We start from the raw sequence: 12,837 nt of genomic DNA on the forward strand, positions 1-12,837 counted from the left end.
ATCCCCCAAATTCAAGCTTTTTAATTAACATTAAGTTCTTAAATAGAATATAATAAAGTTGATCCTTGTTCCTTTCCTTTCCTGTGGCACTTTAGTAAAGCAACATTACAGATCTACTAAGATCAATGAGCCCAAGTGGGGATTGAACCAATAACTTTACACTGAGGTAATTAATGGCCAACACTTATATGACAGAGCTATCCTGCAGGCTGACTTCTGAAATGTTTATGTTATACAAATCTTCTTCTTTCACCTTTTATACTTAGTAATATATCGTAAGTAATATGAATGAAAATGATGTAGTTGTCATAGGGGAGATTCCTGGTTGTTTTTGACAGTGAGCCCGTGGAGTAGTGGGTTAGTTTGCTGTCATAAGCCGTCATGGATTCAATATCGGCTGGTTCGACTCCGCCAGTGGACAGGATCTGGATCATCAGAAGACACGTTTGTCAGTGGGTGAGTATATTCTAATCTGATTATCACAATTATGGAATTGGTGGTTGTACTGGGGAGAGGTGGAGGGAGGAGTACCAGGTAGGAAGATGGGGAGGGGAGGCAGGAGGGGACGGGTGAGACAGGAAAGGTTTTTTTTTTTTTTTTTTTAGCCTATCTACCTTAGCTTGTACTTTGTACTTTGTCAAGTACAGAAAAAATGTCAAATTGTCATAACCCCTCCGAGTCACCTCTCAGAAACATCGGGGACCAACAGCCCCTTCTCACACCCTTCCTGTTCTGTTCCTAGCTCTGACCTGGATTCGAACCTGTCGTTACTTTACTATCACCTTATGATCTCGGACAAACCCACTACACTACAGAGCCTGTCTACATAGGGACCTTTTCTCCGGGCGCATTTATCCTCTCACTTTTGGATGTTGGACTTTAAAAGTGAACATCAAGATTTGAACCAACAACCTGAAGCATCCCAAGCAGTCTTCTAACAGGCTGAGCTACCTGCACTGACTCTCTCATGTTAGTTTTTTAGAGGTTTTCAGTCTTTATTTGGGCTTTCTGACTTTAAAAGGAGCAACCTGGTATTGAACTCACTATCTCTGAGTGAGAGAGTAGATGTCTTAACCACTGAGCCACTGGATCCTCAGTGGTGACAAAGGTTTTCCTCACACTTTTCACTTTGTCCTTTTGATGTTGGACTTTAAAAGTGTGCAAGATTTGAACCAACAACTTGAAGCTTCCCAAGCAGTCTTCTAACAACCCGAAGCACCAGGTATGCTTTCACTTTGGACTTTAAAACTACTCAGAACTGTGCAAGATTTGAACCAACAACCTGAAGCTTCCCAAGCAGTCTCCTAACAGCCAGAGCTACCTGCACTGAGACACTCATGTCAGTTTTTTTTTTTTTAGACCTTTTCAGTCTTCATTTGGCCTTTCTGACTTTAAAAGTAGAGACCTGGAATTGAACTCACAATCTCTGACTGACTGAAAGGGAAGATGTCTTACCCACTGAGCCACTGGATCTTCACTGGGAACAGAGGTTTTCTCACACTTTTCACTCTGTCCTCTTGATGTTGGACTTTAAAAGTGTGCAATAATTGAACCAACAACCTCAATCTTCCCAAGCAGTCTTCTAACAGCCTGAAGCACCAGGTATCCTTTCACTTTGGATGTTGGACTTTAAAACTACTCAGAGCTGTGCAAGATTTGAACCAACAACCTCAAGCTTCCCAAGCAGTCTCCTAACAGCCTGAGCTACCTGGACTGACGCTCTAATGTTAGTTTTTTTTAGACCGTTTCAGGTTTTATATGGGCTTTCTAACTTCAAAAGTAGCAACCTGAGATTGGACCCACAACCTCTAAGATTCAGAGCAGACAGCTAACAAACTGAGCTATTCCCTTTGGGATTTGAACTGCAAAATCAGAAGTTCAAGAAGGTTTCCTAACAAGCTGAGCTGTTTGACTTGAGATGCCAAGGTGTGGTTTCTTGGAACTTGCAACTAAGGCTCAAACTTGTCAACCTAATTAATTAATAATTGGCTAATCAATATTTCCTTTCTTAAGCTCTAAAAAATCAACATGTTTTATGTTTGAATATTAAATGTGTCGTATTCACTGATGTGGAGGAACAGTCAGTCAGTATTACTACAATAACATGCAAACAGCCTAATTACACTTAGACAGGAGGAGATGATCTGTGTATTTATTGCTTTATTTCTATTTGTGATTATACTACTGAGCGAAGAGTTAAAAGTTAAACTACTAAATTAAGTTAAATTAAGATCTAACATCTGCTGCTGTTAAGTTTTTACTTTAAAATAATTCATATCAAAGTAAATGTGTCACGATTGTATTTGAATACATTTCTTTTTGTGTATCATGTGAAATATTAATGTTACAACACTAAAGAGAATTAATAGATACCTGAATCTATTTAAATTATGTTTTATTGGCGTTGAATTTGCTGAATGTTAATGATTCAGTCAGTGAATGTAAATCTTCCTCTAAGCATCATGTGTGCTGCTTAACCCTGTAAAGCCTGAACCAAGAAATAATGTGGATGGAGTGTTTATTGAACCTTCTGACACATTTATTTTTTCATAAAGCTACATCAGGAATTTTTGTGTAATTTATTGCTCACAGTTGGTTTATCTTATTTTACCAAAAACATGTAAAACCCAACATTTTAAACCCATTTAACTTTCCTTTAAAACCCTCAAGTCAAACATACAAAAGAAAATGTTTCCATATTTCACAACAACGTCATAGGTATTCTGTATCTGCTGAAATGAAGGTATCACGCAGCAATGACAAATGATTGTGTATTTTATTCTCTGAATTGTTCAGTTTTAGTAGAAATCAATGAACAAAAGACAATCATTAGCAAGGGAGCCATGGCCAATATTCAACTAGTTATCAATCATCATGATACAGCAGGTTGCATATATAAAATTCAAAATAGGTTAGAAATATCTCAATTTCTACTCTAAATATACCTTATTGTCAGTTAAACCTTTAATTAATTTAAGAAAAACACTGTATGTTGCTTTATTGAATGGAAAATGCAATAAAATGACAACTGACAGATTTGCAAATAAATGACCTGATATACCTGCTGTATCGGTTTAGTACACACATTTTCAACACGGTTTCACTATAAATGAAGTTCTGAAATATGAAGTAGTTTTACATTGCATTTACTGATAATACTAACTCACAATTGATTAATTTAATTTATGAATTACATAAACATAAATAACCTACAACACAAACATTGTACCACTATACTCTACAGATGACAAAGTGGTTACGATTACACAAAGTTGGCATGGTTAGCTTATTCATCGTCTTGTAATTAACGTCATTACTCAACAATACACGGACATACCGTAATCCCAGTACTTTCCTGAGCTCATACACATGTTCAACTAACACATCTGTGACTATGAACTGTTTACTTGAAGGGACTCATACCTTAAAAAGAGTATTTGTATGAAAGACAGACAAACTTTTCTCTGGTCACGTCTGAAATGACAGGTGTAGATCAACAGCTCTCTACTCCCCCTGCTGGAGACCTCTGGTAACTACAACTACTCAGTACTGCCGGTGTAGAGTGACATCAACATAAAACATAAGGAAACACAGGAATTACTGCTGATAACCAACATTTTAAACATAAACATGATTAATATTCATTTAATCAATGTTTAGTATTGTCTGTAAAATGGCAGAAAATTATATCTTATTATATATAAATATCCAAATAATTTCACAGATTTATAGGCAGCATCTTCGCAGCAGCAGCGTCTCATTTTGTCTGAACTAAAGTCCAGAACATTAAATATTGTGTTTATTATCATGTAAGACAAAGAAAAGCATTACATTATCACACATGAGAAGCTAAAACTAAGGAAATGTTTGCTTAAAAATTTGTAAAATTATTATTAACTGTTGATTTTCTGTTGATTAAATAATACAGAAATTGACTAAAAGCATTACTAAATATCTGCAATAAAAAGTTAATTTACAGAATAATAAATCTGTTTCAAATCTTTTTAAATGTTCATTTGCTGTTTGTATTTTTACCAAGTAAAGTTGATCATTTGTATGTTTGTGTTACTCAGGCAGAAATAAATGTAACTTCAGTTTCACCAGTTACGTCAAATAAAAAAGGTTAAATAAAAAAAGGTTAATAAATAATAGAAGATTTAATTTGATCTGTCTTTATTGTCAGATTCATAAAAATGGTACTCTTATAATAACCTGAACATTATTAATAGTTCTATAGTTTATTCACACACAGTTTAGTGCAGTCTAATTTGCAGTTTCTCAACTTTAAATGAAAAGTGACATTGTCATACAAATCATGTGTATTTATAGTTATATATATCTCTACTCTCTCTACTACTCCCCCTGTCCCTGGTGCTCCCACCTCCACCTTCCCCTTCCCTCCCTAGTGCAACCACAACCATCATGTATTTTAAGATCTGCCTTTAAGTCTTTTCATCTACTATGTCATTCAGATCAGCTTTCTCTGGTGTTTTGTAGTCTGGAGAGATTTACACTATGAAACAAAGCAGCTTTTCCAACATACCAACTGTATCTCTTGGAAATCTACTGACAGAAATACGGATTTTTCTTCTGGATTATTTATTTATTTCCAATGTTTTCTTATTTCCTGTTAGATCCTCCTTTAGAGATGGGATGGTGTGCATCTGTGCAAGGTGAAATCCTGAGGAGCAGCAACACCAGCAGATGGCGCCAGAGAGTGTGATGTGAGAAGACTGGTGCTCAATCCGCAAAGGAACCAATGCCTGATACAAGATGTTAATTTCCCTTATATTTTCATTTGTTGATGTAACATAAACGTTATGATGTGCATAAATGTCACCAAGATCTTCCAGATACAGAACTCAAAGCTAGCTGTAATTGACACAAAGTCTTGGACATAATAAATACAAGACTCTTCTTCCCTGACTTCAACATTTATCTGAGCAAAATGTTAGGAACAAGTTTTAAGAAATCTTCAGTGAAAGAAACTCTCTGAGGCAGCAAGTTGGTTTTAGTGAGTTTATTCTCTGACTGTGGCAGGAAAGGATTGTTTGCTACAATATGTTTGCTATTTCTTCCAAAATCATACCATTATTTTAAGCAAAGAGACAATAAATCATAAGAAGCATATCCAAAACCACAATAAGATTTAAACCAGCACACTGCAGATTGTTATATTTGACAGCAAACTGAAACACAGCTTATGTTATGAATAAATTATTATTCCATTCTTTTTATGTGGAAACAATCTTTTTACACTGATCATTTCCACAGCTACATTATTTTGACATCTCATTCTAATTAATGCTTTGCCAGGAGTTTGTATGTAGGCACAATTAGGAAATTTACTGCCCAAATTGAAATCACAAAAAACAATATTAAACATATTGGAACTTTGTTTTTCCCCATCGGCTCCTTCACAGACAGCATTGACTGTTTTGGCATTACTCCGAACAAAAATAGCTGAACCAGAGCATTTGTTCCCTGCTTCTTGAGTGGTGCGTTCCTTCATCAATGGATGACAATGTGGACTATTGTGCAGGGTGATCTTGCTGCCAGCGTCAGTGAGCTCAGTGGCAGAGAGCAGCACCAGCAGGAAACAGGCAATCTGGATCTTCATGATTCGCTGGTGAAGGAAAAAAACAATAAAATGGTTCTGATGGAGAATTCAGAGTGGTACATGTGATAGCTTTGCAGTGGCTTTTAAAGCATTGTTGATTGTCTTTGCTGTAAATACAGACTCAAATTAACTTTAATTATTTAAATGCCAAAAGTCGTATGTAAACGTTTCAATGTTGATGTGTCAAAATCTGATATTTTGCTATCAATAATTCCTGGCAGCAAATAACAACTTGTAGATCTGCAACGATTTGTCGATGAACAAATTGTCAAGTATTAAATGACAATTATTTTGATAACTTTTTGGGTAACTTTTTGAGGGGAAAAAAGCAGTCCAAATTCTCTTAATCCAGCTTCTTAAATGTGAATATTTTATGGTTTATTTAGTCTATGACATTTTATAGAATCAATGAATTGATTAATCAAGAAAATAATCATTACTTGCAGCCATAATAATTTGCTCTTACTGGCCACATTCATGATGCATACCTGACTTTTTCAAATAAGTTTCCTCACCTTATTTTTTGCTTGGCTGATAGTTGTTTGTTTGGTTCACTCACTGTTTGTGTTTTATAATGTATAAGAGTTTTTGAATTTGAAGCTGATCTTAGGGGCCACCATGCTTCAAGACTACTTGAGAAATTACAGAAAGAAGCCAGTTAGTAACTGGATGAGTAACTGGTGCATCAGTCACAATATGCATGAGGAAATATTAAACAATGAGGATGTACACGTGTGTCAAAAAGGGGAAAGAAAAGAAGAACATTGCTGAAGTGCTGAAAAGACATTTCCAGTTGTATTATGTTTTGTTTCTTGAATTAACATCATATAAGATATCATCATTTTATAAATGTTCTTATATGTAACAACAACATTGTCAACAGCAGGGACATTTCAGTAAATTACAGTAATAGTCTGTTTAAATATATGTAGGTTTTTTAACACAGTACAGTTGTGCACTTTTACATTAAAAGATATTACAACAGAAATACAATTGTTACAAGACATGTCTGTTAAATAAAAGTATGCAGCCAGTGTGATGGTGCCTATTGATTTCATTCATTTTTCTAGTACATTGAGTCTCAGTCATTTGTTTCGCAAATGTGCATCGGTAAGAAGTTCAGAGCCTCAGAGAGTCCAGTGGCACAGAGCAGCACCAGCAGCAAACAGGCAAACTGGATCCTCATGATTCACTTGAAACTTGAGTGAGGCTCACTGAGGAGAAGTCAGACGACCAAGAAATGTTAAGAGCTCCCTTACCTTATTCTTGCTGGGTTAATGGCAGGTTGGTTGGTTCACTAGCTGTGTTCCAGGCAGGAGTTGCTCAGCTGAGTCCGTTGGTCAAAGTGTCTTCAGTGAAGGAAATCCTCCGAAGCTGCAACCTGGTTATGGTGAGTGCATTGTGTCCAGGTGGATGGGCACCACCTGCTCATATAACCAATTTGAATAATTGATTTTTGGGAACGTAAATGCACAGCTCTGTAGGTGAGATACACTGGTAGATTAGAGGAAACAAAGGGGGGTTTCTTTATTGCTTTATTGCTGCAGTTCTCTTAACTGCCAAAGTCTGTAGTGTGACCTCAGTCTAGCTCAGCATGTGTTTCATGTGCTGAACACAGAGCTGAAGGCAAAAAACTCCTGAAACAATAAAATAATCATGAAGTGGCTGCAATACAGGCTTAGGCATTATCATGGAGGATACCAAGTCTATGATGATAAGTATCTGATGTTAAATATTGAATATTCCTTTATTTATGCTCATTTTACTATGTATCAACATTCTACACAATTCACCTGTTATGGATGCAAACAACCTCAAATTAAAGCTGAAAGTTAGTATTTTAACTTTGTAGTCTTATTCAAACTCAATTTCCTTAAATACAGAAGACAGTTGTTGTATAAACTATGATAATAACATATTGAACTGTAGGGACCATTTATAGCTTATTCAGAGAGTTGGGATACCTGGAAGATGAAACACTGAGCTGATTTGACTGAGTACACAGACATCATATCTGAATAGGTGTCAGACAGCTCTGTAACTGGAGGACTTTGTGTGAAAGGGCAACGATTATAGTACTACACTAGTTTTCATTGAACGGTGGATGCAAATTCAAGCTAAAAAGTCTGTTTTTTAAATTTTGTGGTCATTGTTTCATATCATCATTAATGACCAAACTATCAGTAAAAGAAAGTCTCTGAGGCCACAGCTGCAGCCATACACTATTATCTGCTGTACACTGTAAACTGTAAATATTACAATGAATAGGGACTTTTTTTCTTCTTCTCCTTCTGTACACTTGAAGACAATCACTTTAATCCAACATTAACACGGCTGTTAGATAGACTTTGTGCGAACTTGTGGGTTCAGTCCTGTGCCAATCAGCTGATCGTTTATTTAGCTCACTGTGTTTGACTGCACTGAAGTTTAAAGGTTGTGAGTTAATTCCTGACATGACCTTTTATTTTTTAATTTTAAGTCATCTGTTTTTAAGATGTCAAACCCTTGCTAAAGGTTTGTCATTTTCACACTCTGTCCTTGTTGCTCTTCTTTAAAGTTTCAGCTGATCTGTTTGAAGAGTCAACACCCCGGCCTACATTGCTTTGAAGAATACAGTACTGCTTTGTCAAAGTCTTCATTCTTGTGGATGATGCTGTGTGTGTAGTATAATACCTTTGGATAGAGTACTTCTCAATGAGTTATCATCTGGTTGCTAAAGAAGAAAGAGGAATTGTGGGAGAAATGTTAATTTGAAAATAAAGACAGTGCAGAGTTACAAAGTTATGTGTTCTCAGCTCAGTGAACTTGCATATTTTGTATAACTTACTTGCATATCTTGAATACAGAGCTAGCTGTTACACATACCCATTGAGATATGATATCTGTGAGTACTCCTTATTCAAATCAGCGTAGTGTTTCATCCTCCAGGTATCAAACTCTTTCTGAATAAACTGTAAAACTGTCTCACTGCTGAACGCCTTACATGGTTAAACTTCTATAGTTGTGTCCTCTGTGCTGTCAAGATAATGACTGTAACTAAAACTCTAACTAAATTATCCTAAGTGGAGATAAAATATAACGCACTGAGAGAAGAAAAAAAGAGATAAATGGTCTCTATTCATTGTATTACATACAGTTTAAGGTGTATAGCAGATAACAGTGTATGGCTCCTGCTGTAGCCTCAAAGACTATTCTGCTGACAGTTTGGTTATTAATGATGATATGAAACAACGACCACAAGATTAAAAAATTGACTCTCAGCTTGAATTTGCATCCCCCATTGAACAATAGTGCAGTACTGTAATCGCAGGCCTTTTATACTAAGTCTAACTGTTTTAAGGAAGAAGAAAAATAGATAAACTTTAAATGAAGATAGTCTTTGACCCATAGACATTAGTAAACTTGCATATCTTGCCTTACTTACTTGCATATGTTGCACAGAGCTGTCTGTAGTCTATCTATATTCAGATATGATGCCTGTGAGTACTCTTCAGTCAAATTAGCTCATTGTTTCATCTTCCAGGTATCCCAACTCTCTCTTATAGTTATAAGTTAAGTTATTTCTCATAGTTTATACAACAACTGTCTTCTGCATTTAAGGATATTGAGTTTGAATAAGACTACAAGGTTATAATGCTAACTTCCAGCTTTAATTTGAAGTTGTTTGCATCCATAACCGGTGAATTGTGTAGAATGTTAATACATAGTAAAATGAGCATAAATAAAGGAATATTCAATATTTAACATCAGATACTTATCATCATAGACTTGGTATCCTCCATGATAATGCCTAAGCCTGTATTGCAGCCACTACATGATTATTTTATTGTTTCAGGAGTTTTTTGCCTTCAGCTCTGTATTCAGCACATGAAACACATGCTGAGCTAGACTGAGGTCACACTACAGACTTTGGCAGTTAAGAGAACTAAAGCAATGAAGCAATAAAGAAACCCCCCTTTGTTTCCTCGTCCTTGTGCTGTAGCACTTTAACCTCAGTCACTGTTCAGATTCAGTCTGCTGGGGTTCAGAGCCAAAACTGCCTCATTGCCCAGATATGGGCTACACTGCATGATATGACCTTAAACTGAACTTGCTCAACATAATTTGCATAATCTACCAGTGTATCTCACTTACAGAGCTGTGCATTTACGTTCCCAAAAATCAAATATTCAAATTGGTTATACGAGCAGGTGGTGCCCATCCACCTGGACACAATATAATGGACTCACCATAACCAGGTTGCAGCTTCGGAGGATTTCCTTCACTGAAGACACTTTGACCAACGGACTCAGCTCCTGACTGGACCACAGCTAGTGAACCAACCAACCAACCAACCTGCCATTAACCCAGCAAGAATAAGGTAAGGGAGCTCTTAACATTTCTTGGTCGTCTGACTTCTCCTCAGTGAGCCTCACTCAAGTTTGCACCATCAAATTTCTTAAATGAACAAATGCACATTGTTAGTTTCGTACTTGCTTACAATATTTTTCCATCCTGAATCTTTCGATTCTTTGACCATGCGGGTAACAAAATAACTAGGTATGTATCGTGTTCAGGTAAAAATGAGCCAGCTGATCAGCAAAAATGAGAGAAACAGTAATTTCTGATAAAACATACGTCTAATAATAATAATCTATATTTCAAAGCACATCTGCGTCATACAACACTTTGACATTAAAGTTACATTGTATTGCTGATGTAAAACTCCGTCAATTTTTAAAAAATCCTGTTTTGTTGTTTTTCTTCACTAGTGAACCATGAGGATCCCGTTTCTGTGTGTGCTGCTGGTGCTGCTCTGTGCTGCTGGACTCTCTGAGGCTCAGTACTTCTTTGAAATGCACGTCCAATCAGGAATGACTGTGGGTCGATGTACTAGAAAATTGAATCCAATCAACGACCGGCCTGGTAATAGCTATCCCAATGGCTGCAAGCCCAGACATGACTTCATCGACACCAACGATGAAGCTCCACTCAGGGCCCTATGTCGTGGAAGACAACAGGATGAACAAGTGCGAAGTACTCAAACTTTTATAGTTATCGCATGTACACATGATAGGAACAGGCCAGGCTGTTCCTACAATGGTGTAAGAAATCCCAATGCCCACATTACAGTACAATGTAGTCATAATATTCCTTACCACTTAGTTCGTTCAGATTAACATTCCTAATAACTTTGACCACTGAGTTATTTAAAAGTTCTGTTTTACTGCAAATAGAGAATTCAAATTTAAAGGCTTCACCACATGATCATTTCATTGTGTTAATGATAATTCAATCTTCTATTGATACTTTTAACAGAATTGTCTTGGAAGAAATGTATTTCTACCGTTGTCTCTTTTAATGTAAAAGTGCACAACTGTACTGTGTTAAAAACCACATATTTATACATTTACTGTAATTCAAAGACATTTCCCTGTTGACAATGGTGTTACTAATAAGAGATTGAATGATGCTACAGAAAATGTATAAGACGATAATATCTGATGTTAATTATAAACAAAAACAATAAAACTGGAACTATCCTGGCACTGTTCTTTACTTTCCCCTTTTTGGCACACAATGTTGTAAGGATTGTTTAAAGGATGTCCCCCTGCATGTTGTGAATGATGCAGTCATTCAGCCAAGCAAGATAAGGAAACTTATTTGAAAAAGTTCATATGTAGGGTGCTCAGTTGTCTTACTTCTCCACACACTGATTCTGAGTCAGGTATACATCATGAATGTGACCAGTAAGAACAAGTATTTCGGGCTGCAACCAACAAGTATTTCAGTAACTATCTCTCAGAGCCCAAGATAACATCCTTAATTTTCTTTTGTCTTGACCATCACTCATCAACCCAAAAATATTCAGTTTACTGTCACAGAAGACTACAGAAACCAGAACATTCTGATCACTGGTTATGATGTTTGTAGTCCTAATCATTACTGATTATTGCACATCAATAAGAAGACAGGAAGGGAGGTGCCACCTGCAATAGATAATAGCTGCTATAACATATTTAGCATTTAACTCAAAATGTTAAATAACCATTTTGTATAGAATCAATCAGCAGTGGAGATCATAGCCAAAATCTTCTTGGCCTGTGCATCTGCTGTGTCATTGTTCTGGACAACAAAGGAGTTTTTCTGAGCAAGTTGCATAAATGAACATCATTAATTCTTCTCCTGTGATCTGGCTCCGCCTGCAGGCTTGCTGGAGAAAGGTACGTCTACAAATTTGTGTGAAACCCTGAGGCGCTGTTCTCAACCAGAGGTTATGATTGTTTTAGAGCCACTGCTACCAAACAAACAAACAAACAAACAAACACAAATCAGATCTCAAAATTGTATCTGAAAGTTTTAATATTTTGAGAAAAAAAGTCACAACATTCCAAAAAACAGACAATCTTAAAGGACCAGTATGTAGTATTTTGTGGCATCTAGTGTTGAGTGTGTAGGACAACCTACAGAGGTCATGAAACTCGTGAAAAATGCAAAAGGCTGCCTCTTTGGTTTTGGCAGACTGTACTACTGTAGAACCATGGCAATGCAACATGATGGCCTTCATGGAGGAGGACCTGCACCCAATGTAGATCTAAAGGGCTTGTTCATAAACAATGTTTCCTATTTTCATGGGATTACACATTAATTGAAACATTTGTAAATATGATATTCCATTTCTGACAAGTCTCTTCCAAAAGATGCCAATAAATTCTTCACACTGCACTTTTAACTCCAAAATTAGATTAAAATAACCCACAACATGTCAAACATGAAATATTTCTACCTATGATATGCTGTATAAAATTTCAACAACTTTCAAAAGCATAGACATATACTTTTTTTAAATGCAGTTACACCTCTTTAAAATGATTTCACCAGCATTTTACATACCCCAAAAACACACTGCACCGTTAACTAAGTATTTCTACATATGATATGCTGCATAATATTTCCATCCTCTAATTTCATAAACATAAAAATGCACTTAAAAAAAAAAGAAAGTATAACAGTTACACCTCTTCAAGTGATTAATTGTTTTCCATTTCAAAAAGAAAAAAGAAAAGATTTCCTAACCCATGATTTAAGTTTCTAAATATGAAGAACATCTGAGCAATAATGGTAAGATCCGAAACATTTAACATCATTTCTCATCGTACAGCAATTCTAATGTATCTAATGTAAAACAGTTGAAAACACAAAAAAACACAACTCATAGCTACATTTTCTTTTAAAGC

General features: G+C 36.1%; 1 long non-coding RNA gene across 1 annotated transcript; it reads left to right on the forward strand.

Annotated features, from left to right (window-relative positions):
- Window positions 1-330: 330 nt before the first annotated feature.
- Window positions 331-6,659, forward strand: LOC133976488 (uncharacterized). Its single transcript, XR_009924834.1, has 2 exons — window positions 331-456; window positions 4,635-6,659. It is a non-coding gene; the product is annotated as an uncharacterized LOC133976488 (long non-coding RNA).
- Window positions 6,660-12,837: the final 6,178 nt, after the last annotated feature.

Source organism: Scomber scombrus, chromosome 24 (assembly GCF_963691925.1).
Source record: "Scomber scombrus chromosome 24, fScoSco1.1, whole genome shotgun sequence".
Taxonomy (NCBI): domain Eukaryota; kingdom Metazoa; phylum Chordata; class Actinopteri; order Scombriformes; family Scombridae; genus Scomber; species Scomber scombrus.